The following is a 24,427-nucleotide window of genomic DNA, read 5'->3' on the forward strand; positions in this document are numbered from 1 at the left end:
ACCATATTTTATACCTCATCTAAAATACTTTTATAGCTGTATGATGAAAAAAATAACATCTATTTAACTACTCTTTTTAAGTGGCTGTTATGTGCTTTAGTATAATTTCCTAGGAAAAGGCACAGCTAAGAAAACTTAGCTTTGCTTGAAAACAAATCTCCCAAGCAGCATCTTTGCAAAAATCTCCAGAATTTAATTCCCCCGACTGGAAAGCCCAGAGTGCCAGAATGTAAAAATAGTAGCCCTGTCATTTCACATTCATTAAGTGTGAAACTCAGAAATTAATAATGTAAAAATATGCTTTTTAATTAGTCTTACATTCTGCCCAATGTACTTAAATGGGATCAGCTGCTCCCTAATGATTTTTTTCTTAATAAAGTATTAGCCTGTGATGCACTGAGGTTGACAGGTATGATAAACTGGAAAGTACTTTTGGAGGCGTATGAATGATACCAAAATAGTACTCACCCATTTAAATGTAATTAACATCAGGGAGCAATATTACAAGGGAAGCCTGCAAGATTTTTATTTCAGGGTCTTTTTTTTTTCTATTTCTTATTTTATGAGTAATTTGATGATTGCAGCAGTGATTTTATAATTTAATTACCTTTGCTGAGAGCTAAGCTTCCACTAATAGCAGGTCAACAGGATCATAAAGCAGCCTTCAAAAATATTAAAAAGAAAGTAAATCCATTTAGATGGGCTCTTTGAAGTGTGTGTGTGCATGTGCTCATTCACACATATGCTCACGTATGTAGAGATCTAGCTGTATATGAGGGGACATATAGTCCCAGATAGATAAAGATACATAGATTTATAGATGTAGAATGTGTGATGTGTCTCCATGTGTCAACTCAGGAAGTATTCCATCTAGGGTAATAAGGACCCCTGCAAGGAACTCTGGTCATTTGTCCTCTGGAGAGACTTGGTGGCAGGAATCCATATGCACCCCAGTTTTGGAAAAAGCAAAGGAAGAGCTAAAATGTGTATTTGATCAATGCCAAATGAAAAGTCATAGTGTATAAGAGACTCCAGTCAATTGCTACCTGATTATCCTCTAACATGCAGTCTGCAGAAGACAACAGTAGCACTGACTGGCTCTCCTATGTTAAGTCACCAGTAATAAGTGTGAAATAGATTTCCTAACACATCAGCACACTGACTCAGTGACGTTAACTCAACGACTTCCCCTCAGACCCGAGTAGCTGAGTCCTAGATGATGGTCCTTTTCAACCCAGTAAACACAGGAAGTGACATGACATGTAGGTTATGGCAAAACCCAAGAAAGTCTTGAGTGTATCCCCTTCCAAGGAGCGTGGGCTGCAGCCAGGTGACACAGCTTTTCTGGAAGAACTTCTCGCAGCCCGTGGGAGGCTGGGAGCTTGCATGGCATACGTCTGATGGATATTTCTGGGTGTCCATAGGCCAGACATAGCCCCTGAAGGACTGACCGGATAGGCCCAGGGACCCAACACTCCTGATCCCCAGCCAATCCACCCTCAGAGCTAATGGAGTCTCAGAAGTTTCTTTTTTAATTTTCTCAAGAACAAAGGAGGCAACAGAGCCATGACCTCTTATTTATGCAGAATGTTAACAGTCTTTGTTGAACAGTAATATCACCTGTGTTTCTCTTTGGTCAAAGCAGGATAGAGTATAAAACATGAGGTCAGGCACTGGTCCACATCTGTGGAATTTAGTTCAGTGATTATAAGGCTTGTTCCCAATTGCTAACAAGGCACACATAGTCTGAGTGTCTCCAAATTTGCATGAGGCCCCACTCATTTATCTATTTCTTTCCATGCACTGATATTTGTACCAGTTTTCAATACTAATTGAAATTCGTAAGTAGAAGATATAGAAGCTACTTTAGAAAAATATTTGATTGCTTGATAATGGGATGTGTTTTCTGTACTTAACAGAATTTTACCCATTATCCATCACTTCACCTATTCAATCATTTCTCTATTAGAAGGAAAAGAAGGAGATTGGATAAGGAGTACTAATTTTCCTGCTTTCTTAAAATTCAGATGAACAACTAGCAGCTCCATGAAAGCAGGATAGGTGTTTCCTGCTCACAGGGGGACTCCCAGCTCCTAGAATGCTATGCAGTGGACGTGCACAGAACCAGAGCTGCAGGGAGGAAAGAATGCTGTAGAAGCCTCAGCATCACCTGAGATCTAGTCAGTATCTTGGTGGTGTTACTGTCTTGGTTGTTTTCTGGCATAAAATGGGAAGTGCATTATTCAGCTTTTCAGCTTATTTCACAAAGCACCTGAAAAGTCACTGTCAAAATAACACTGCAAAAACACCAAGCATTTCAGAGGTGATGGAATGGGAACCCTGCTTTGAAGCCTTTACATACCAGATGTATTTGGATCCTAAACCAGTCACTGGATGCTGAGACTTCACCTCTGTTGCTGCTTCCTGGAGTTTCTTTAGTGGGAATCTCTAATGATGGACAGTAAGTTTACCAAAAATATGAACTATAGCTAATACCATAGACTTCTCTAACTATATAACAGATTATTTTTATTACTATGTTAAAGAATATGCCCTTGCTGATGATTCATTCTGCTTTTGTTGGAGAGATACACCAAAATGGTAACTCACTTATATAACCAGTGAAATTCTTAATTGCATTTATTCTTTCATATACAATTATGCTCCAATGAACTTATGTATTTATTTGTATATTGTTAAGTCAGATAGCCATTTTAATCTATAACTTTTATAAAATCTCAACGAACCTAAAAATTTTAGGAGGTTAATAGGGGAACCACAGAATTAAAATACACTGCTTAATTGCACTCTTTACAAAAATAAAATCAATTAAAATAAGTGAAAACCACTTGTGAATAATTCTGGGTAAAAATGAAGAGCAGATTTTCAAGATCAGATAATTGCCAGCCAAATAGATTTTATTTATTGAGAATTTTTATGTCATTTGCAGATGAGGAAACTGAGACTCAGAGTCCTGAGGACTTACTTAAGGCTGTGCCCCATCTAAAGGATTCTTGGAAGAGGCAATATTGACACAAATCAGAAAGTTACCAGAGCCAAGGGCATTGGCTCTGTGGCTGTGTATCCTCCCTGAGGATGTGGCAGTGGTCCTAGTGCTCAGAACCTGGTCCTGGAAGAGGGCTGAGAGTGTACACTTAGGGTTCTGACTCTGTGGGTCTCTAGACACAGAGACATTTGAATCTCAGGTTTTGAGGAACAGTTACTCCCATCATCTTATCCAGCATGTCTGAACATCATCACAAAAAAACATGAAGAAGGATCATATGGGCAGCAATTAGTGGAAGTTATTCAACTATTTATTCACAAATTTCAGTAAGGCAGGATTACAAATCCAGGACATAATAACTAGTACTAAATGTGGTATATGTATACAAAATAATAAAATTTTAATTTAGTTCCAGTGATCTCCCAAATGTGTTTGTCCTTCATTTCTTCCTTCCCTCCTCCTTTTTATATTTTCTTCCTTCCTACATTATTTTCTCTTTATCTTTATGCAGTAAAAAAACATTTCACTTATACAACATGAACCAGGGTCTGCCTGGGTGATCCTGGTGGCCAGACAACCGGTTTTTTGGTAGTTTTGCAGTCAAGCTATGGTCAATCACGGTCCCTGCAGGACTAGATGCTCCATGTGTCACAGAAGATTGCTGAGGTGTCCATTCCCCCTGTGACTAATCCAGTGGGCTGTGGAGGCCCCTGCTCCCAGACCCACTAGGACAGCAGCTCCAGGCAGCCCGTGTGTGCCCTCCTCCAGCTTAGCCTCATCTCTGAAGTCTCTCCAGTTACCAATATGTGACTGTCCCAAAGTGTACCTTCTTCTTTTTGTGGGTCCACCAAGGAATCTGAATTGCTTAAGTGTGAAATGAAATCAGACACATTTATGAAGACTTCAAGCCAAGTCATTGAACACAAATTTATGCAGCTGTAGCACATACTAGTAAAGTCAAAAGGCCTGGTTCTCAGGGACACACCAGTCCCAGGCCTGAGCAACAGGGCAGAGGACATCATATTGGGGATGTGCCTTTTCCCCAGAGGGACAGGCAGCAGATCCCCTAACAGGCTTTCTTAATGGCCAATCCATGCACTGGTATTTGTGAGGGGAACCAGAGGGACTGTTTGTTTACCGACTGGATGAAAGAACATGCTGCAGGGTTAGGAACACAGGACCTAGAGAGACCTGGGAAATCCATGGGACATGATTAAAATACAATCCACTGCAAATGGGCCATATGCACGAATTCTAAGGATCCAATGACCATAAAGTTCTGCTGAATCAAGAAAACTATAGATGCATACATAGAGATGCAGCCTGGCCACCTAGGGTTTGGTGCCAAGTTATTCTTGGCTGCATCCAGGGGTATCCACCAGCCTCATGGCCACTTGCACCTGCCTGCCCTCTATCTGATCATCAAAGTGAGGGAGGAGCTGTGTGTGGCCCTAAATGTGGGAATCTCCAATAGAAAAATCGGTCTGTCTATGCAAAATGACATTCAATCAAGAATAAAATAAATTCATTATTAGCCTCCCTAACCATCTGAACCACACAGGAATGAGTGAATGTTATGTAGTTTGTTCATTTAGGGCATATCTAGGAAGCCTTAATATTTATTAAGAGATTAATAAACATTGATGTGTATGAGAAGACCAAGTTTACTATCTTTCTTCAGCAATCAGTTGATACAAACATGAAGAATTTCCTCCCAGACCTGTGTTTCTGCAGTGAGTATTCTCAGTCCTGATCCTTATCTCAAGCATTGTGTCCAAAGTACATTTCCAGTATGACCATGAAGGTTATGGTGTAAAGAATTCCACTTAAGACACAGGACTCACGGGAGGCAAAGTTCAAGCTAAGGTTTCTCTGTACTGGAATGAGGACTTCTGATCACAGTGTATACTGTGTAAGAAAACAACAAACTGAGCTCTGGGTGTCTCCTTCATTGGAGAGACCAAATGTTTATGCTTATGGTGTAGGATAGTTTGACTGTCTTCCAGCTCAGGGGTAGCTTTTGTGCTGCCAGTTGGTTTTATAAACAAGATCACAGTTCTGTAGAAAATATACACAATTATCAAGGTCTATCATGTGCCGTGAATGTCATCTGCTTGGTGGAGTGCAACTCCATCCTGAGAATAGGATGAGAAAGGCTGGGAACAGGATAGCCAAGGAGAGGGTGTCCAAGAGATGTCAATCTAAACCCAAGTCCATTTAAATCATGCCAGAGGAAGCAACACTTGGCAATTCTGGCTGAATTATCCTGACTCAGTCGTTGGCCAAATTGGGGTGCCATATTCTTTGATCAAAGGTATGATGGGCCTGGCAATTTATCACACTTCTGGAAAAACTCCTGGATGACAGCAGCAGGTGGCAATGAATGGTGCCAAATGATAGGGATCCAACAGGCCTTGAGGAGCTCTCCTCAAGTGAGGGTCTGATTTCCTGTCCTGAGGGCCACCAAGGCAGCCTTCTCAAAGCCTAGTTTTGCATGGGGGAGACAAGTATTTATTTCTATCCAAATGATCTCTGCAATTAACCTAGAGCAGAGCAATCTTCCATGGGCTCAGGAATTCATTCTCCTGTTCAGCACAGAGTAGAAGAATTATATCTGAACTTGCAAGGGCTCAAATTCTTGTTTAGTGATGCCACCCACTTGGCAGGCTTGGGTGACTCCTGAGTGCTATGTTCTCAACAGCTCTTCTCCTGTCATATTTGACTGCGGTTTAATCATAGTGACTCATTTCTCCGGATCTGACTCTTCATAGTTAAAATTCAAAATATTACTTAGAGAAGGTAAAAAATCCCGGAGCCCTTTCATAATCCTTAACTAGACACTTCCACCAATGAACAGCAGAGGGGGCTACAAAAACCACAGGATTAAACACTTGCAGAAGAAAAGAACCCTTTAACCTAAAAACCAATTCATTTAGAGCCTTTTCAAAATATAAATACGGTTTTTCTTTGTGCTTTAAAAAATCAGTTGCTTTTTCTTTTTTGGGGGAGCTTTTGCAGAGTATCTCAGATATCCTTATGAGCTTAACTTACTTTTTCACATGGTAGATTTTTAAAGGCTTCTCATTCTGTGTTTCTCTAAGAATGCTATAATACAGTTTTCTAGAAGACAAAATAATTATCCATTATTAATTTAATCACAACAAGCCAACTCACCTATCTCTCAGAAGTGTGACAAAACATGGTTCTGCCCTTTCACAATATTTATCAACTGACATATTTATGCATGAAAATGCTTTAAACACTTGTTTTTCCTTAAATTAAGAATCCACTCCAATCCAATATGAAGAAATTCATATGTCAAGCTTCAGGCTATGCACAAACTTGGGTAAAAACAAGGCACAAATACAAAGGATAGAGTGGAATTGGTCAAACAAGTGCCTTGTTGAAAGAGTGCACAAACCAAATCAGGAAATCAATTTCTCCCACTTGGCTTGAAAGTCAAGAAAACAGCACCTCAGATTTCCTTCCAGGAACAGGATTGAGCTGGTCCAGAGCAGCCGCTGCAGCCAGGCAGCGCCTTTGCGGCTCACCTGATTCCAAGGCATTTTCTCAGCCACCAGCAGGGTCCATCTGGGGATAGAGATGAACAAGGAGCAGATGGACAGATGCCACTTCTGGACGAATTCAGTCCACAAGTGTGTCAGTGACTCAAAAGCTGCCAGGTCTGGCTGTTCATTTGGGTCCATGTTAACCCAGATAAAGGGAAGAAAGTTCCTGCCTCTGGCACGGAGGACTCAGGCTGCCAGATGAGAGCTGTGATTTTATGCTTGTGATATAGATTGGGGCAATTAACAAGTATAAGGTATTTCAAAATAAGCTTAAATCTGCATTTTATGTGTGCAAGTTTCCAGCCGTAATGGGATTATGATGTCAGCAAAGGGAGAGAAGTCCGCAGCTGCAGCGGGCTAGGGAGGTAGCAGGCAGCTGTTAAAATAGAGAAGGAATGGTGATTAATTCTTATTATGTGTTTGAAGATTTCACAAGGAGTTCAAGACCCAACCCTTCCCTCGGGGCATGAAGTGGAGGAGCTGAGTGGCCTGGTCTGTCATATTCACCAACCCAGTCATTTCGTTGCTCAGTTTTAATTTGATTCAGCATTTTTACCAGCCCTGATATTCTGAATATCTGTTAGGTCACATTTAAATAAGCTAGTATAGAATAGAAGAATTATTTGTGCTATTTCCCAGTGTGGCCACCAGCCCCCTATTCATTCAGGTAGCATTGATATCAGTTCTGGGGAGCTTGGTGTCCCAAACTGGGCTCGTGAGCAGCCTGGGTGGAGCCTGGTAGCTCCCTTTAATTGATGCATTTCCTGCTAAGTAGCCAAAAAAATCAAGGGCTCAAACAGGCCCTTAGCTGCTGTTCAAAAAATTTGTTTTAATTTGTATCTTCAACCATGTGTATATCTGAGATCAGGTACCAGGTATGGCAAGACATTGATTCTTTATGAGGTGTTTTTGTGACTTGGATTTCTGTTTTCCTGCATCTTTGCGTACAAGATTGGCTATGATGTTCTCCAGAGGGAAGAAAGTATCTATGATACCATAAAACAAGAAAATTACATAAAATGTAGCTGAAATAATGTTTAAAGTAACAGGATAATTTTACAATAAAAACAAGCAAAATATGGGGGAAAATCTTACAAATTGTATCTAAAATATCTCTGGCAAAACACCGTAAGATATAAATTGAAGTTGAGAAATAAACATCCCCAAAGTCTGAGCACACTTGGTAGTTCTAGGTCAGCAGTTATCTAGTTAGAAGGCCCCAGGAAACCTACTTCTTCATCTATAAAATCTCATCAACTCCATCACAGAGGGTCCTTCAAGAAGCTACCAGGATCCACAAAACAGCTCTCTCTTGTCGACACCAACTTCATATTCTCCTCTGGGCTTCTGCGGCCTCATTTCCTGCACTTGGTAGAAGTCAGTAGTTTTTGAATGTGCAGTTGACCTACACTAAATCGGGAAGAAAAAGAAATACAACAGAGGCAGTGACTCAAATTACAGGAGACAATGAGCAGAGGCTTAGAACTTACCAGAAAAAAGCTTAAAATCATGAACATTCAATTAAGGAATCCATCGGGTATTACATTTTGTATCTGTTCTCTAATGTGATCTATTATTTCTATTTTTCCGCCTGTGTGTTTTTAATATAATGATGCATTCCTCCACACAGGTCAGAAGGCAGACAGGCTGCAATGTAAATGAAGCAGAATAATGCCTGCTCCCTTTCCAGCATGGCCTTCTGGCTTTGACATAAGTCCTGGGGCTTCAGGGATGGAAACAAAGAGCCCTTGTATCCTGGCTTCCTATCTCTGAGAAGATCATATTGCTCAGTCCTCACTCCCCCTTTTCTGTATTAAAAAAATAAAAGGAGAAGAATTACAGAGTTCAGGCCAGAAGAAAAGTTTGAAACCCCCTAAGAATATACTTGCCCTGTGCGGGAGGGGTAGGTGCACAGGCGCAGGATTTAATTTCAGGGCAGCTGGTGTGGTTGATCTCTAATTCATCAGATGCTTCACCGAACTCACAGGGTTCTAAAAGGACCTTGGGTCCATTTTTGCCCAGTTTCTCTGTAAAAATGTTTTGAGCTCACTAATTCTCCATATGGCGTTATCTGGATAACTTGGTTATTACATCACTAGACCGTTGTTTGCTTTAGGTTCTTTTATTTTAAAGTTAAATTGCAACAATGGAACAAAGATCATTTTCCATCTCCTTTATTCTTCCCTCCCTCAACAGGGGCTTAAAGGTGATCTAAACCACACCTACACATTGTCCATTCCAGAGTGGTGAGTCTGTGCCATGCTGCTTACTTGAAGGTTACGACTTAGTAAAAGTTAATCAGAGAAGAGAAGAACAACCTGAAACACACTTAACCTCTAGCTTATCTTGCGAGAGACCTTGGTCTTGGGGAAGGTTGGGGTTTGGTGGGGAGACACTGAGGCAGCTTTCAAGGGTGTCCTCTTTAAGGACAGTCTCCCAGCATCTCTTCGAAGGCCCTGGAGCCCTGGCTGGCTGGCAGGCTCATGCTGCCTGCACGTGGGGGCTTCCCCTGTGCATTGCAAGCTGGAGCATATATATGAGGTTTCCGTGCAGCCCAGTGTCAGGGCCCAGCTGAGAAGCGGTCACAGCTGCTGTGCACCGAAACTCTAACAGCCAAAGGTAGGGGGTCCTGGAGGGGCGCCAAGAACTGCCTGAGAGGTCAGAGGAAGGGGGAGGCTGTGGAGCTGGAAGGGGGAGAGCGGAAGGAGGCTGTAATGGGATGGCAAGATGCCCAGGATTCATGGGGCATAAAGACCGGGAGATGGGGTGGAGGCAGTGAAGGATTGTGGGGCTGCAGCTACCAGGCTGCTGAGACAGAGAAGTGGGAACTGTCCCACAGAGTGGCCCAGAAAGGCAGGTCAGATGGAATGAATTCAGCACTGAGACATACTTTTCAATCTGGTTGTAGAGTGTCAACAAAAGACCCCAGAATACATCTTAAATAATAAACTGTAAAATGTTGAATGGGTCCCAAGAAAAAGACACTTTTCTTTGCACAAAGGTAAGTGTTCCCGTAATTTTCACACTGGGTCTATGCAAATTTACCAATTGAGCCATGGGTCTACTGAACAAAATGAAAATCCTTAACAAAATTATATGTAAGGTGTCTTTACAAAAATTCCTTACATTTCTGACTTAAGCAGCTATTTCTAGAACCAACTATTTCTGATTTTTTTCAAAGATTTTATTCCAATGTCCACTCTGTTGCTATAGTGCATATAACTTCTCATGACAGCATAAAGCAGGACAGAGAGGGCTGTCGAGCATGTTCACAAGATTCCTGGAATTCTTTCTGCTTGTTGGACAAAAGAGAGACTAAAATCCAAACAGCTACTCTAGCAAAGGACAATGACAGAAGGGACCTCAATGACTACCTAGAGACCAGAGAACGAAAGAGGAAAAAAAAACCAAAACAGTGCTGTGCAGTGAAGAACACGAGGAAGGGATCAGAGGAACAGAAGAGCAAGGCAAGTGAAGAAATGGGGGAGTCTGACAGGTTAGCATGGGGGTAGCCAGTAGCCAGCGCTCTTTGCCAAAGCTATGTGACAGACCAAAACAACGTGCAGTCCTACCTTAGAAAGCTGGCAAGGTGCCTCTCCAAAGGCCACATTCCTGCTCTTTCTAGTCTCCACTCAATTTTCCACCTTCTACAAACCCTGTCCCTTAGTTATGAATCTTGTAAGCAGGCTGGAAGTGTCTGTCCAACTCAGCACCTAGAACAAAGTCTGACAAAAGGGGATCACTCTGTAAATATGAACAATTAAAAGCCCATGTAATAAATGAAGAAGTAAAACAGTCCTTTTAAAGTTGTAAAATACTGTACTGTTTTTGTTTCACACACACACACAAACACACACACACACACACACACACACACACACAGAGGATTGCACTTAAACTTGAGAGAGTTCAGAAATGGTTATATCCACCCAGAAACATCAGGTGACAACTCAAGATAACTCAGGAAATTTGAGCTGGTCAAGTTTATTGCATGTCACCAGCAAGTACCTTTTGGGACTGAGGGAATTAGCAAACAAATTCCACAAACCACTGGCAGTTATTTTTAGAGAGGTAGTGGGAAATGAGAGCCTAAAGGAGAAATGGCAAGAATGGATGTGAGAGTGACTTTTTAACTCGAAAAGAAGATTGATCCTGATTTTTACCATGTGGGAGCTAACCTAAATCCCTAGGAAAATAAGGCTCCCTCAAGGCAAGCAGAAATTAAAGAGACATAGCAATCCATACTCATTAATAGTCCCATAAAGCATCAAGAAGGGCTCTCTCTTATCCAGCTTTCTTGCCTGGCTGTGGGCACTCGTCTTGTAAAGGAATATAATAAATATATTTACATCGTTTATGAATATGTCTTGATTGCAGTTAAACAACTGATGGAAGTTAATCCCATTTGGTTTATATAAAAAATGGTTGTTTGGAGACTGAAAACATATCTGAGTGATGGCAAATTGGATTTACTGGTTTGGGGTAGATATAGCCTGCAGGGATGGGAATGGATGAAAAATACATGGGCAGTTGGGATATTGAAGCAGGTAAATGATTTAAAGCAGCTTTGGAAGTAGTTTGTTAAAAGTGAGTTGCGAGTGAGAATTTCCCACCCTTTGTTGTCAGGAGTGCCCCCTTTTTCAGTCCACTGTGGAGCAGAGCAGTTGCCTTACCTTCATCTTCCTATCTTCCTGCTGCACCTTTCTCTGCTTTCAAACACTGGGACATTGCAAGTGACTGGGTCTTTGGCTCTGCCACCAGGTTCCCAAGGGCTAAGGTGGCCAAGCAGAGAAAGGACCACAAGAGCTCCTACAGATGGCTGTGCTCTGCAGCCGCAGGAAAGAGTAGCCCTTCAGAGGGAGGAGGGTCTGACCCATCAGATGACAGGTGGAAGGAAGTCCCAGAAAACGTGCAAGCTGCCACACTGCTTGGCCTTATTACGAGTGAGAGAAATACAATGTAAATGTGCAAAAATTTCCCCATCTGCCAGCTGCCACCCTACCTACTTAGTATGCCTGTTTCTTTCAAAGAGAATGGAGCATTCTGACTCAATCCAGTTCTCTCACTGGAAGTAACAGAAGAACAAGTTCTCATCCATCACTTATTTTTAACTCAGCTTGGAAGGTTTCCAATTGCCAAAGGCATAGAGGTGACCTGCTATTTGTTCCTCTGTTACAGAACATTTTGAGAAGGGGGGAGGGTTCCACAAACCCATAGCTGGACTCTAAAGACAATACATCCTTTCATCCATTTCAAGTTCGTATATATAAAACCTCTGACTCCATGCCCTGCCAGGAATGGTCTGAAGCTGTCAAAGCCAAGATATGCTACTGCTTGCTGGTGACAATGCTGCTTGACCAGCTGGACCCTAGGACACCATGGTACAGCAAGCGGGCAGTGGGGATTCCCAGGTTGGTATCTTCCCCAGAGACTCTCTGACTATCCAACTTAGACAAGTGTTGCATCCTACTCAAGCATCTTTTCCATCTTTTAAAACAATGTATTTGACACATTTCACAAGGCTGAACATAGGAAATAATAAAAGTAATAAGGCTAACCATACTCATTAGGAGAGCAAGAATGATTACTTTAATCACGTGTTGAGTCTTCGCAGTGCACTTCTCAACTAAACAAAGACTCCCTTCTGTATTTTATCACATCCTTTCTAGCAGAGAGGTGGGGGTCAAAGATCAACCCTGACCGTTGGACTATCCTTAGATGAAGAGAGCAGTACTTAGACGTCTGGGTCTGGGTCCTAGGAGGCACCCTTAAGAAGCACATGACTCACTACATGTCTTCACATAGCTTTGACTTTTGTTAAAGAGATGGGTAACACTTTGGCCAAGATTGTAGTACCATTATCATTCCAGTACTGTGCAGCCCTGGCTTGGCTCCCACATCTCCTTGACCTTCAAAAGTCAAACTTTCTGGATTTAGCTCAATGGTTCTGCCACCTGCCTGGCAAGCGTAAGGACTCGAGTTCGATCCCCAGTACCCGCCGCCCCCAAAAAAGTCAAACCTTTTATGATAAGTGTTGAGATTTTACCAGTTCCGCTTTTGCTCAAGTATCATGTCCTGTGCTTTACAGTTATTACCATTTTTATTTTCTCACTCTGATCAGATTTTACTTTTATCCTTGTCTTTGCATTACAAGTAAACAGAGGAACTCACCCAGTGTCGGACAGAAAGTACTATTGGAGACATATTAGGTATTCGATCAGTATTTGTTAAATGGTTAAAGGAAAGAACTAGGATTTGAACCCAGAGCCCATGGAGGATACTGACACATCAGGGATCAGAATGAGGGACAGATGAATCTGAAATAGGGCTTGTGAGCTGCAGGGCTTGTGCCAGGGAGTAAGACAGGGATACTTCCCAGGGCTTCCCCATGGGTGGCAGCTGTAAATGGAAACAGCAACATTGAGAAGCACAGTGGCTTTCAATGATATAAATCTTGGGTGGTAATTGGAGGAGGTAAACAGTGCAAATTTTTGTCTTTATCTTTTGCACACTCCCTTTCTTGAGTTTTGCATGCTTTGGCATCATCTCTCCTCCACTTTCAAAACTAGCTACTTTATTGATTGTGAATCAATCACCTTTCGGTGACACCCCTACACACACACACACACACACACACACACACACACACACACACGGAATATATGACACAAGAAAGTTCTAGAATCCTAAGATTGTCATCTGGGAACACACTCCTACATGCTCTGGCTTCATGGACCCCTGGATAAATGCTTGTTATAAGAACACTTACTTCCCATGCCAGTCCTCTCTCTGGTTTCTCCAAGTGCCAAGAAGCTACATCCCTCTGGGCTGGGCCCTGATGCAGCTAAGCAGGAAGGTGCACCTATTGCCATAGGGCAGAGCTTGTGCCTCAGCCTTGGCCAAAAAACCCTGTGGAATAAGGGTGACCGACCATGTTTCTTTGAAGAGGGGCTACTGAGGTCAGAGCCTGGGATATTGATCACTCTCTCTGCTCAGTGTCCATAATGAAAGAGTCCTAGGAGGCACAGAAAGTAACTACTTCTTTTTAGATCCCTCCTCCTCCCTTGTTTCTCCTTAGCCTCCCTACCCCCAAGAAATGTCCTATGCAGCTCCAGACCTTTCTTGGCCTTCAAAGGAGTAACAAGGGGGTGGATGCCCAGCACAGGAATTTTTGATATTGCACAACAAATAACAAATGCCTGTCTGTACTCTCCTCCTGGAGCCCAGCCCCCCCCCTCCCCCCAGGCAGTTACCTCCAGGCTGCTTCAAGCCAGACTTCTTATAAACTCCTGGTCCCTAAATGACAAAGTCAAACATAAAACTCAAACAGAAGACCAAAAATTCAAACATCTATATTTTAAACTTCAGATAAAAAGAGAAAATGCACTGGCATGCTGAGGGGATCATGACAATTCCCACTTTGGCCTGGTGAATCTGGAGGAAACTGTCTGAGGCTGGCATGCAAACCTCCCTCTGAATTTGTGGGTGACCTGGTATGAGGGGTGGGATGTCAAATGGAGAGGATAGACAAGGCACATATGAGAGCTGGGATCAGGAAAGAAAATCAGATGGACCAATGAACCCAAAGAAAATAAATAAAAACCAAGACTTGGGGGAAGTTACATTTCAAGGTTTTAGGCAATATGGTAACAGAGAAAAGGATGCTAGGGCATGTGTAAAAGAAACACCCCAGGAAGACCTAAGAGGCAGGAGCCTCCAGGAAGAATACCAAGCAAGTGAAGAACCAAAGCTCAGGGAGTAAGACAGGAGTTATGGAGGGTAAAATCTACACGTATGAAATTTTCTGGGAAGGCTTTGCAGACAGAGATAGACTGTAAGGGTCAGTGACTATAGTAATGATGTTGAGATGTGGACACACGTCATTCAGTGAAGGTCAGGGCCAGCGTAAGTCCATCGTATGTGTCACATGATGATGGGCCCTTCTGTGATGAGGGCCATCCCCTCAGGGATGTGACAGCTGTGACATGTTCCCTGGGGAATATCTACCAAGACGCCATGATTAATCTCTATAGTCGAGCAGTGGAGATGTCTCTGAGTTGGATCCTAAAGACTTTGATAGTTTGCAAAATAAAAATTGGTTTACAGAGAAAATGTCTCTCCAGGGACACAAAAGTCCACCGTGGTCAACTCAGCCATGGTTTGTTTGCAGGTAGAGAATTAGAGGTACCTTGGGAGAATTAGGTGACTTGCCCTTAGGCAATGGGGAGCAACTTGGATGCCACCTGCCCAAGTTGTCTTTTCATTGTGATTTCTTAGTGTTGCTGTACAAGGGGTGCCTTTTATACCCTCTTTGATATGACTTAAAGTTTCCCAGAGTAGGCAATACAGAGATGTCCTTGGCTGCCTGGACTGACTCCAGCCGATGGGAGGCCTCACAATGTGGCAGTGGTGCCTAAGCAAGAGGTAGGGGCTGGGAGGGGAGAGGAGCCACAAGACCCAGGACTATCTTGCCTCAGAACTTGGATCTCTGGTTGGCTAAAACCAAAGGAAAGGAGAGAGAATACAGAGAACAAATGTGTTCGTGCCAGAAAACTTTTGATGAAAGAACTATTGCCTCTGAGGTAGAAGAACTTATCAATAGAGTGCTGCTTGGTCCCTTGGTCATTTCTGTGTATGTAAAAAGAGATAATTTGTGTCATTAAAAGGAACCCAGTCTCTGCAGCAAGGCATCTGTCCCTCTTTGTGAGCAAAGCCTTAGAGAAAGCATTTAAGTAAGGAAATTGCTTGAAAATAGAGCTTGAAATTTGATAGGTGCTTGTTTCTTTCATTTCACATAAAGAAGCGTGCTTTAGATGATGCCCACACAGATTCTAAATGCCAGACAAAAGCATCACTGGGATAGCTCCTCAAACTTCTGCTTGAATGCAATCTAAGCCTAAACTTTTGGTGGTCCCAAAAGCAGGACACTCAGGCACCCTTTTAATCTTCTGGACATCTTTAAATCAGATATCACCTGGGCATGGATGCCAGGAGCACAAGACACAGGAAGAGAACTTTGTGAAAGGTTTTAGGAAGGAGACTGGAAATAGAAGCTTAAAGGTAGAAATGGAGCCTAAGCAACCTCTTAGATGGGACAGGTCCTACCAGGGTGCCCTTGTTCTCCCTGTCCTCTGCTCTGCTTAGTTTTCAAATATCAAAAGCAGTCATCTGTCATTATGTGGAGTGAAGAGAGAAAGCATTCCACCTCCTCGACACTCCCCAGATGGCTCCCACCACCCTAGCATGCTGTCTCTCTCCCTCTCTCTCTCTCTCCTTTTTCCCCAAAAATGAAATCATCTTGTCTGTGGCCACCTTGGCCTGTGTTTTGTTACTGCTCACATTTTCCTTGAAGAAGTGGGAAGTAGCTAAAAGCATTCCTTTGGAGATGCTATCTAGCCAACCTGAGATTTGTAGAGACCTAGTAGGAGGGGTGTATGTGTGTGTGTGTGTGTGTGTGTGTGTGTAGGGTTGTCAGCGATGGGACTCCTCAGTTTAGCAGTGTGGTTTTTTATGGGCATGGGTCCTGAATGCATGAAAGTGTTGCATTTTTAATTATGATGATGTTAAATGGATTTAATAGATGACATTCTCCCTATTCACAGAGCATTTTTATAACATTTATTAAAAAGGCCAAAGTTTATTTTACAATCAGTAATAAACAGAAGCACAGAAATGCAGCCATTGGCACAATGGCCCTAACACGTTTGTTTCGTCCACAAACTGCATATTATTCTTGCTCAGTAAGTGATGGGAAAAACAAAATTGAAGTCCCATTCAACATTTGATCATCTTACTTAATAACAACAGATGCTCCAAGCAGTGGCATTTTGAAAAGAGCTCTGTCTGCTGCTGGTTATGAAATGGCAGGACATTTGGCACCCTCCCGCATCGCACCATTTGAAAACTATAGAGTCACATAAATGGCCAATGAGAGGTAGGAAAATTTAGCTCCTGTCTGCATAGCACAAGCCATTTCAGTCCAGCGATGCAAAACAGCAGAGCTGCCTTTCAAAAGAAGTGTTGGTATAATTTGCCGGACTGTGTCCCCTTTAGTAGTAGAAGGGACACACATACACATACACATACGCACACACCCGACACCAGCACACACTGGTGAAAAACAAACTTAATAAAGCAGTTTTAATATAACTATATGAGCAGTTTTTCTCATATAGCACTGTGCTTTACTTGAACATTATTAAACATAAGTAGATATACATCCCAAAGCAGAGCAAGGAGGGAACTGCCCTTGAAGAGAGACTTCCCCCAGCACAACACAGGGAAAGAGCTTCTCTGGGGAAGCTGGGCACATGGGCATCAAGACACATGGTCAGAGGCAACACAAGGACCACTGTGTTTGCACTAAAAGCCTCTGGATGATTGACATTCCTACTGCCCAAGGAGTTACTAATTTTTCACCCAAACCTTTAGAAAGTGACCCAAACTTAGCCTAATGGGTGATTCTTTGTGTTGATTTCCTTCTTCAAGATTTGGGCTCCATCTCTAAAGCTGATCTCTAGAACAGAGATGTCAGAACATCCCTCAGATGCCCTCTCTTACCCTACCCATGGAACATATTATACATGAGCCCAGTGGAAAGTCCAAATCCCTTAAATTCCATTTTTCCCTCTGTAGGTGATAGCCCTAGCCTCTTGGCAAGGGTTCTTAACCAGCTGAGTTCCTCTTGTCATCTGCATGGTGCAGAAGTAGTTACCAAGTTAAGACATTCTGTCCATTTTGGAAAAAAAAGGGGGGGTGCAATTATTTAAGTTATCCAAGCTCAAAACTATGAGAGCTCCAGCTGCTTATACATGGATGGAAACACATTAGAGCAAGACCCCCCAGGCCCTTGGATCTGTTCCTGTGCCCTTCAGGTCACCCAGGACATTTCTGCTTGCCTTTCTTGCATCTCTAAGGACCAGCCAGAACCAACTACAAACACAGCTCTAAGGTTCTGGGTGGCAAGTGTTTTCATGGGCACCAGTACGCTTTGAGAAGAACCAAAATCCAAAAGGGAAGTATTTCAGCACTGGAAATAGGAAGGTAAGGATTCATGTAAGAGTTACAACAGAAGCTACACAGAATAGAGTGGCTATGGCTTGACCTTGGCCCAACATGGTCATGGCAGTGGAGTGAGTGGCAGTCATGACCACAATGAGAATTAGAGGTACTAAGGCCATCAGAACCAATGTACAAGCAGGCCCAGCAAGGCCCAATCCACAGGTATAATATTCTTTAAATACATGAGTGAGAGTCTCAACCCTTCCACAATTTTGGCCTCTGAATGATTGAAAACTACAAATATTGCCAGGCCCCTCATTGCAGTTTTATTCAGAGAGACATAGCAGCCAAAAAAATCAGAGACATTTGAGTAGGAGTCTTCTCCCACTCTGTGACCACCTTCCTAAAGCAGATTCCAGAGTCCACTTCCCTCAGGGGAGCCCCATCAGTGGAAACAGTGCCCATCCTCAGTAGTGGTAGAGCACTACTTCCTCCAAATAATATTAACATACCATATTAGTCAATTTGTCATTACTATAACAAAATACCAGAAGCTGGATAGGTTTGCAAGGAAAAGAGTTTTATTTATCTTACAGTTCTCGAAGGTCAAAGTCATGGTGCCAGCATCAGTTTGGCTCTAGTTCAGCCTCATGGTAGATGGCATGACAACAGCAAGAGCACCTTGCCAGACAAGAAGCCCAATGTGTTGGGGCTGCACAATCCCTTCCACGGGTACACCCTCAATTGATCTAGAAACCTCTCACTAGGCCTTTCCTCTTAAAGGTTCCACACCACCTCTTCAACACCAAACTGAGGAACAAGGCTCTAACAATGAACCTAAGGGGGGCAAACCACATCCAACTCTCAGCACCTTTAATGCAAACTCAGAGTCCAAACAATGGTAATAAAACCTGCAAGTCTAGAGGAGTTTCACCCCAGAAAGAAAACATCTTTTCCTCTTTCAGTGCTGATATTTGTCTCTGTCATTCAACATACAATTGCACTTAGTGTTTGATTCAGTGACTCTGAAGCACAAGAGTGTGCAGCCAAAACTTGGGGAACTGCCTCATGTTTTTTTCGAGTGTCATTGAACATAAACCTTGGTGGCTAAGAGCTGATTGGTTGGGTTTTAGTTCAGCCCACAGTGATTTTTTAAATGACTAATTTATAAAATCTTTGAAAATAAGAGTTTCTAATGGAAGTGCTTACACAACCATAACTCTGGTGTTGCAAATGGCACCACTGTCGTTAAGGGTGTGTTGTTGTTTGTTTTATGCTAATCTGCCTTCAGTGTGACAGACTGTCACCTGCACGGGGGGTACCGTTCTGCACGATATTAGCCCATATGGCACGAGCTAAATTGTATTGAAGCTATGGGCTAATTACGGATGAGTTAATAAAGCCAGGCAGAGTGAGCCTGGCCATCTCCATCCATCCTTGAAGGACCCCCTCCTCTTCCCAAAGAGAATTAGCCTGGTTCATGTTTTTCAGTTCTTCACAATCTGGTCTCTGAGAACAAATCCATAGCTCCATTTAAAACATACCCTTTATTCCCATGACTTTGATGTTAGATTTTAAAAAACCACTTTGGAGACAATTGACACTTTCTCCAATAACTGATTTTCTTATGAATAATTTAGGTCTCAGAGCACAAGGAGTCCAAGCAGCTGGGTGACAAACACATGAGTTACTTAAGGTTCTCAGTGTTTGGTTTTGAGAAGAAAAAATAAATTTGTCTTTACATTAAGGTTCTAGGTAAGTCCTCCAAGCATGGATGCTTTGGAGCCATTAATAATAGTTTAGAAGCAGCAGCAACAATATAACTCTGGAAGCATGTCCATCAAGTTTCTAATCCAAAAAAGCAAACATTTAATTTAGATGAATTAATGTTGCAGTTTGAAAACATTTCCTTTAAAATGTATTAGGGTTTTCTGCAGAGCTCTGTAGTTCTTTTCCCAGTACGGGCAATGCTGCACCTTCTCATGTTTGAATGACCACAGGTCATCTGCCATTTCTCCACTTCCACCTCTGCCACCAGTAAGGGCAAGCACATTTCCTTCTAACCAGGAGGGTGAGCCCCACAGGCCTGTCCTTTGAGAACCACATTGATGCTGCTCTGTTAATCAACTAGCACTGGAAACATGGGACACATTTGGCTTCTCCCTTCCAATTCCAGCCCAGGCTGCTCATGATATGCCAGCCTAGGGAGTCAGATTTCTTGGGTGACACCTTCCAATTCTCCCTATGTGGTCTTTAGATGTCTCAATTAACTGGGACAGTGACTCGCAAAACATGACAATCTGCTACTCGCCTAATATTTGCAAATAATTGCACTTTCCATTGCCTGGAAAAATGCAAACTATGAGATACTAAGCCATCAAGACTCTTAACTATGTCTTGACACTCAAATTTTTTGAATACCAAAAATCCCTTTCTCTGATATTTTTAAATAAAATGCATACCCTTATTTTCATTTTCTTTCTATAGTCCCATTTAGATCATTGGTATCTAAATTTAAAAAATCTATAAGGACCAAATGAATAAAAAATAAAATAAAAGGGTATAAAGTTAGTCAGGCTTATATATAAAGGAGACACTAAGTCCAGCTCTTTTCATCCCCAGCCAGATGCTGTTGGACAGCAGAGCAGAGTCTTCTTCCTTCTGCTTTCACCTATCCATTGCTAAGCAGGAGACAACATTCCTACTTCACTAGTTTCATAAAGCCCAATCCAATGGTACTTTATGATGCTAAGAACTCAGCAAAGAGTGGGACTATACAGATAGATAGCCCCAGGAATTTATGTTGCTATTGTTTAAGCAGCACCACAAATCATGACTCTTCTATGTCTAATTTAAGGGCTGTAGCTGCAACAGAAATAGCAGAGTGTGCCCCATCCTGACGGGGGCTGACCAGCTTAGAATAGAAGCCCCCACTCAAAAGCCAGATTAGTGACCTTTCTGGTTTAAAGAGGATTTCTGGTATGTATATTCTTACCTGTATTTGTTGGGGGCTTTGAAGTGTTTGTTGCTATACCAGAACACCCGAGGCTAAGTCATTTATAAGAAAAGAAGATGTTTAGCTCATGGTTCTGGAGACATAAAGTCCAAGATTGGACAGGTTTCCTGATTAGCTTCTGATGAGAGAGTCTTGTGCTGCTCTATGCATGGTAGAAAACTAGAAGGGCAAAAGGGCACATTCCAATGAGAGAAATAAACGTGTTGCTTTAAAAATGATCCCCCTTTTTTTTGCTTAAATTCCTTTATTGGTACATTTTAGGTATACAATACATTTACATTTATCATTGGGTGCTTGCACCTGTACATGATGTATCTTGGTTCTTATTTTTTCCCCATTCCCTGTCCTTCCTTTACCCCCTCCACCCTTCCCTATTTACAAAGATTTGGTTTCCATTTTTTCATTTTCTCATAATTTTTCCTTTCCTTCTCTTTCCCCTTCCCCTCCCACTTCCTCTACCCCTTTGGACCTTTTCTTCCTATTTCAAATTATCAATTATTCATTTTAATCATTTTAATCCTTATTTACACTTTCAGTTTCTCACACCAGAGAAACTATTCAGTATTTATACGTGTGTCCTATTTATTTCACTTAAGAGCATGGCCTCAATATGCATCCATTTAGCTATAAATGTCTCTAGTTGCTCATTCTTTATGGCTGAGTAGTACTCCGTTTTATAAAAAAAACCCACATCTTCTTTATCCAGTTTCCAGTCGATGGGCACTTGGGCTGTTTCCAAGCTTTAGCTATTACAAACTGTGCTGCTATAAACATAGGTGCACATATATCGCTCTGGTATGATTCTTTTAATTCTTTGGGAAAGATGCCCAGTAGGGGAATAGCTGGGTCAAATGGGACCTCTAGTCATAGTTCTTTGAGGTATCTCCATACTGATTTCCACAGTGGTTGCACCAGTCTTCACTCCCACCAACAATGGAGAAGGCTTCCTTTCTCCCCACACCCCCACCAGCATTTGTTATTGGTTGATTTCTTGATAGCAACCATTCTTTGTGGGGTGAGGTGGAATCTCAGTGTTGTTTTCATCTGCATCTGTCAAATGACCAGTGATGTTGAGCATTTTTTTCATATGTTTATTTGCTACTTTTACTTCTTTGTCTGAGAAGTGTCTGTTCATTTCAGATGCCCATTTTTGAACTGGGTCTTTAAATTTTGGGGGAGTCTGATGTTTTTCACCTCTTTATATATTCTAGATAGTAGTCCTTTGTCTGAGGTACAGTCACTAAAATTTTTTTCCAACTTGTAGGTTGTCTCTTAGCTCTGTAGTTTCTCTTGCAGTGCAGAAGCTTTTTAATAAGATGAGATCTCCTAAATATTAAAGTAGAAACTCTGAACCAGTTGGAACAGAGGTTAGGTAGAACCCTTGAAGACATCAGTGTAGGAAAAGATTTTAGGAACAAAACCTCAGTTGCCCATGAACTAGCACAAACAATCAACAAATGAGATCTCTTCTTATTAAAAGGCTTCTGCACAGCAAGAGAAACCACCAACAGTGTGAAAAGATAACCCACAATGTGGGAAAAAATCTTCACCTACTCTTTCTCAGACAAAGGTCTACTATCTTGAATCTATAAAGAACTTAAAAAGATCAGACCTCCCAAATTTAAAGACCCAATCCAAAAATGGGCATCTGAAATGAACAGACATTTCTCACACAAAGAAGTAGAAATAGCAAATAAATACATGAAAAAATGTTCAACAGCACTGGTCATTCGAGAGATGCAAATGAAAACAATGCTGAGATTCCACTTCACTCCAGAAAGAATGGCTGCTATCATGAAATCAACTAATAACAAATGCTGGCGGGGCTGTGGGGAAAGAGGAACCCTGCTCCACTGCTGGTAGGAATGTAGACTGGTGCAAGCACTGTGGAAATCAGTATGGAGATACCTCAAAGAACTAGGACTGGAAGTCCCATTTGACCCTGCTATTCCACTGCTGGGGATCTTCCCCAAAGAATTAAAAGAATCACACCACAGTGATATATGTGCACCCATGTTCATAGCAGCACAGTTTGTAATAGCTAAAGCTTGGAAACAGCCCAAATGCCCATCAACTGGAGACTGGATAAAGAAAATGTGGGGTTTTTTTATAAAATGGAGTACTACTCAGCCATAAAGAATGAGAAATTAGAGACATTTATATCTAAATGGATGCACATTGAGGCAATACTCTTAAGTAAAATCAACAGGACACACATGTGTAAATACTGAATAGTTTCTCTGGTGTGAGAAACTGAAAGTGTAAATAAGGACTAAATATATAATAGGTAATGTGAAATAGGAAGAAAAGGAGCAAAGGGGAAGAAAGTGGGAGGGCTAGGGGAATGGATAGAAGGGAATGGGATTAATATGAGAAAATGGAAAACTAGGAACAAAATCTTTGTAAATAGGGAGGACTGGAGGGGTTGAAGGGAGGGCTGGGCAAGGGGGAAAAATAAGAACCAAGAGAGACTATGTAAAGGTGCAAATTTCCAATGATGAATGTCATTATATTGTATACCTAAAATGTACCAATGATTAGAATGAATAATTGATAATGTAAAATAGGAAGAAAAGGTCCAAAGGGGTAGGAGTAGTGGGAGAGGCAGGGGAAAGGAAAGAAGGGAAAGGAAAAAATGATGAGAAATGGAAAAAATGGAAATAAAGTCAGAATAAAAAAATTAAGATGAGATCTCAGTTGTTGATTAAGGCTATCTATGAAAAACCAACATCCTACTAAATGGTCAAAAACTGAAAACTTTCATGCTAAAATCGGGAACAAGACAAGGATGCCCACTATCACCACTCCTGTTCAATATAGTTCTGGAAACATTAGCCACAGCAATTAGACAAGAGAAAGAAATAAAAGGAATAAAGACAGGAAAGGTAGAAGTTAAACTGTCATTATTTGCTGAAGATATGATACTTTACATAGAAGACCCAAAAAACTCTGCCAAAAGACTTCTAGACTTAAATGACAGATTCACTAGAGTAGCTGGATATAAGGTCAACACTCAAAAAACAATAGCCTTCTTATACACAAATGGCAGACTCACTGAGAGAGAAATTAGGGAACCAATTCCTTTCACAATAGCATCAAAAAAATGAAATATCTAGGAATCAATCTAACAAAGGAAGCAAAAGACTTCTACACAGAAAACTATAGCACTCTGAAAAAAGAGATCAGAGAGGATAGAAGAAAATGGAAAGACATCCCTTGCTCCTGGGTAGGAAGAACCAATATAGTGAAAATGACCATACTTCCAAAACTGCTATATAGATTTAATGCAAAGCTGATTGAAATTCCAACAATATATTTCACAGAACTAGAGAAAACAATCCAAAAATTCATTTGGAACCAGACGAGACCTAGACTAGCAAAAGCAATTCTAGGCAACAGAGACATGGCAGGGGGTATCACAATCCCCGACTTGAAACTATATTACAAAGGCACTGTGATAAAAACAGCATGGTATTGGCAAAGAAACAGGATCAGTGGAGTAGATTAGAAGATGCAGAAACAACTCCAGACATACTCAACCACCTCATCTTTGACAAAGGAGCCAACCACCCTCTTTGGAGGAAAGATAGCCTATTTAATAAATGATGTTGGAAAAACTAGATTTCAACCCGCCAAAGATTAAAACTAGACCCATATCTATCACCATGCACTAAACTAAGATTGAAGTGGATTATAGATCTAAATATTAAAACAGAAACACTAAACTTGCTGGAAGATAAGTTAGGTAGAACTCTTGAAGACATTGGCATAGGAAAAGACTTTAGGAACAAAACCTCAGTAGCACACGAACTAGCACAAAGAATCAACTGTCCT

At 41.6% G+C, this 24,427-nt stretch overlaps 1 long non-coding RNA gene across 1 annotated transcript; it reads right to left on the minus strand.

The window, feature by feature from the left end:
* Window positions 1–3,110: 3,110 nt before the first annotated feature.
* LOC147825708 (uncharacterized) lies at window positions 3,111–11,525 on the minus strand. Its single transcript, XR_015440430.1, has 4 exons — window positions 11,250–11,525; window positions 10,149–10,301; window positions 7,809–7,986; window positions 3,111–6,598 (listed from the first exon to the last, which is right to left on the minus strand). It is a non-coding gene; the product is annotated as an uncharacterized LOC147825708 (long non-coding RNA).
* Window positions 11,526–24,427: the final 12,902 nt, after the last annotated feature.

The sequence above is a fragment of the Heterocephalus glaber genome, unplaced genomic scaffold, assembly GCF_053883595.1.
Source record: "Heterocephalus glaber isolate CG9 unplaced genomic scaffold, H.glaber_assembly_v1.0 deba00001497, whole genome shotgun sequence".
Taxonomy (NCBI): domain Eukaryota; kingdom Metazoa; phylum Chordata; class Mammalia; order Rodentia; family Bathyergidae; genus Heterocephalus; species Heterocephalus glaber.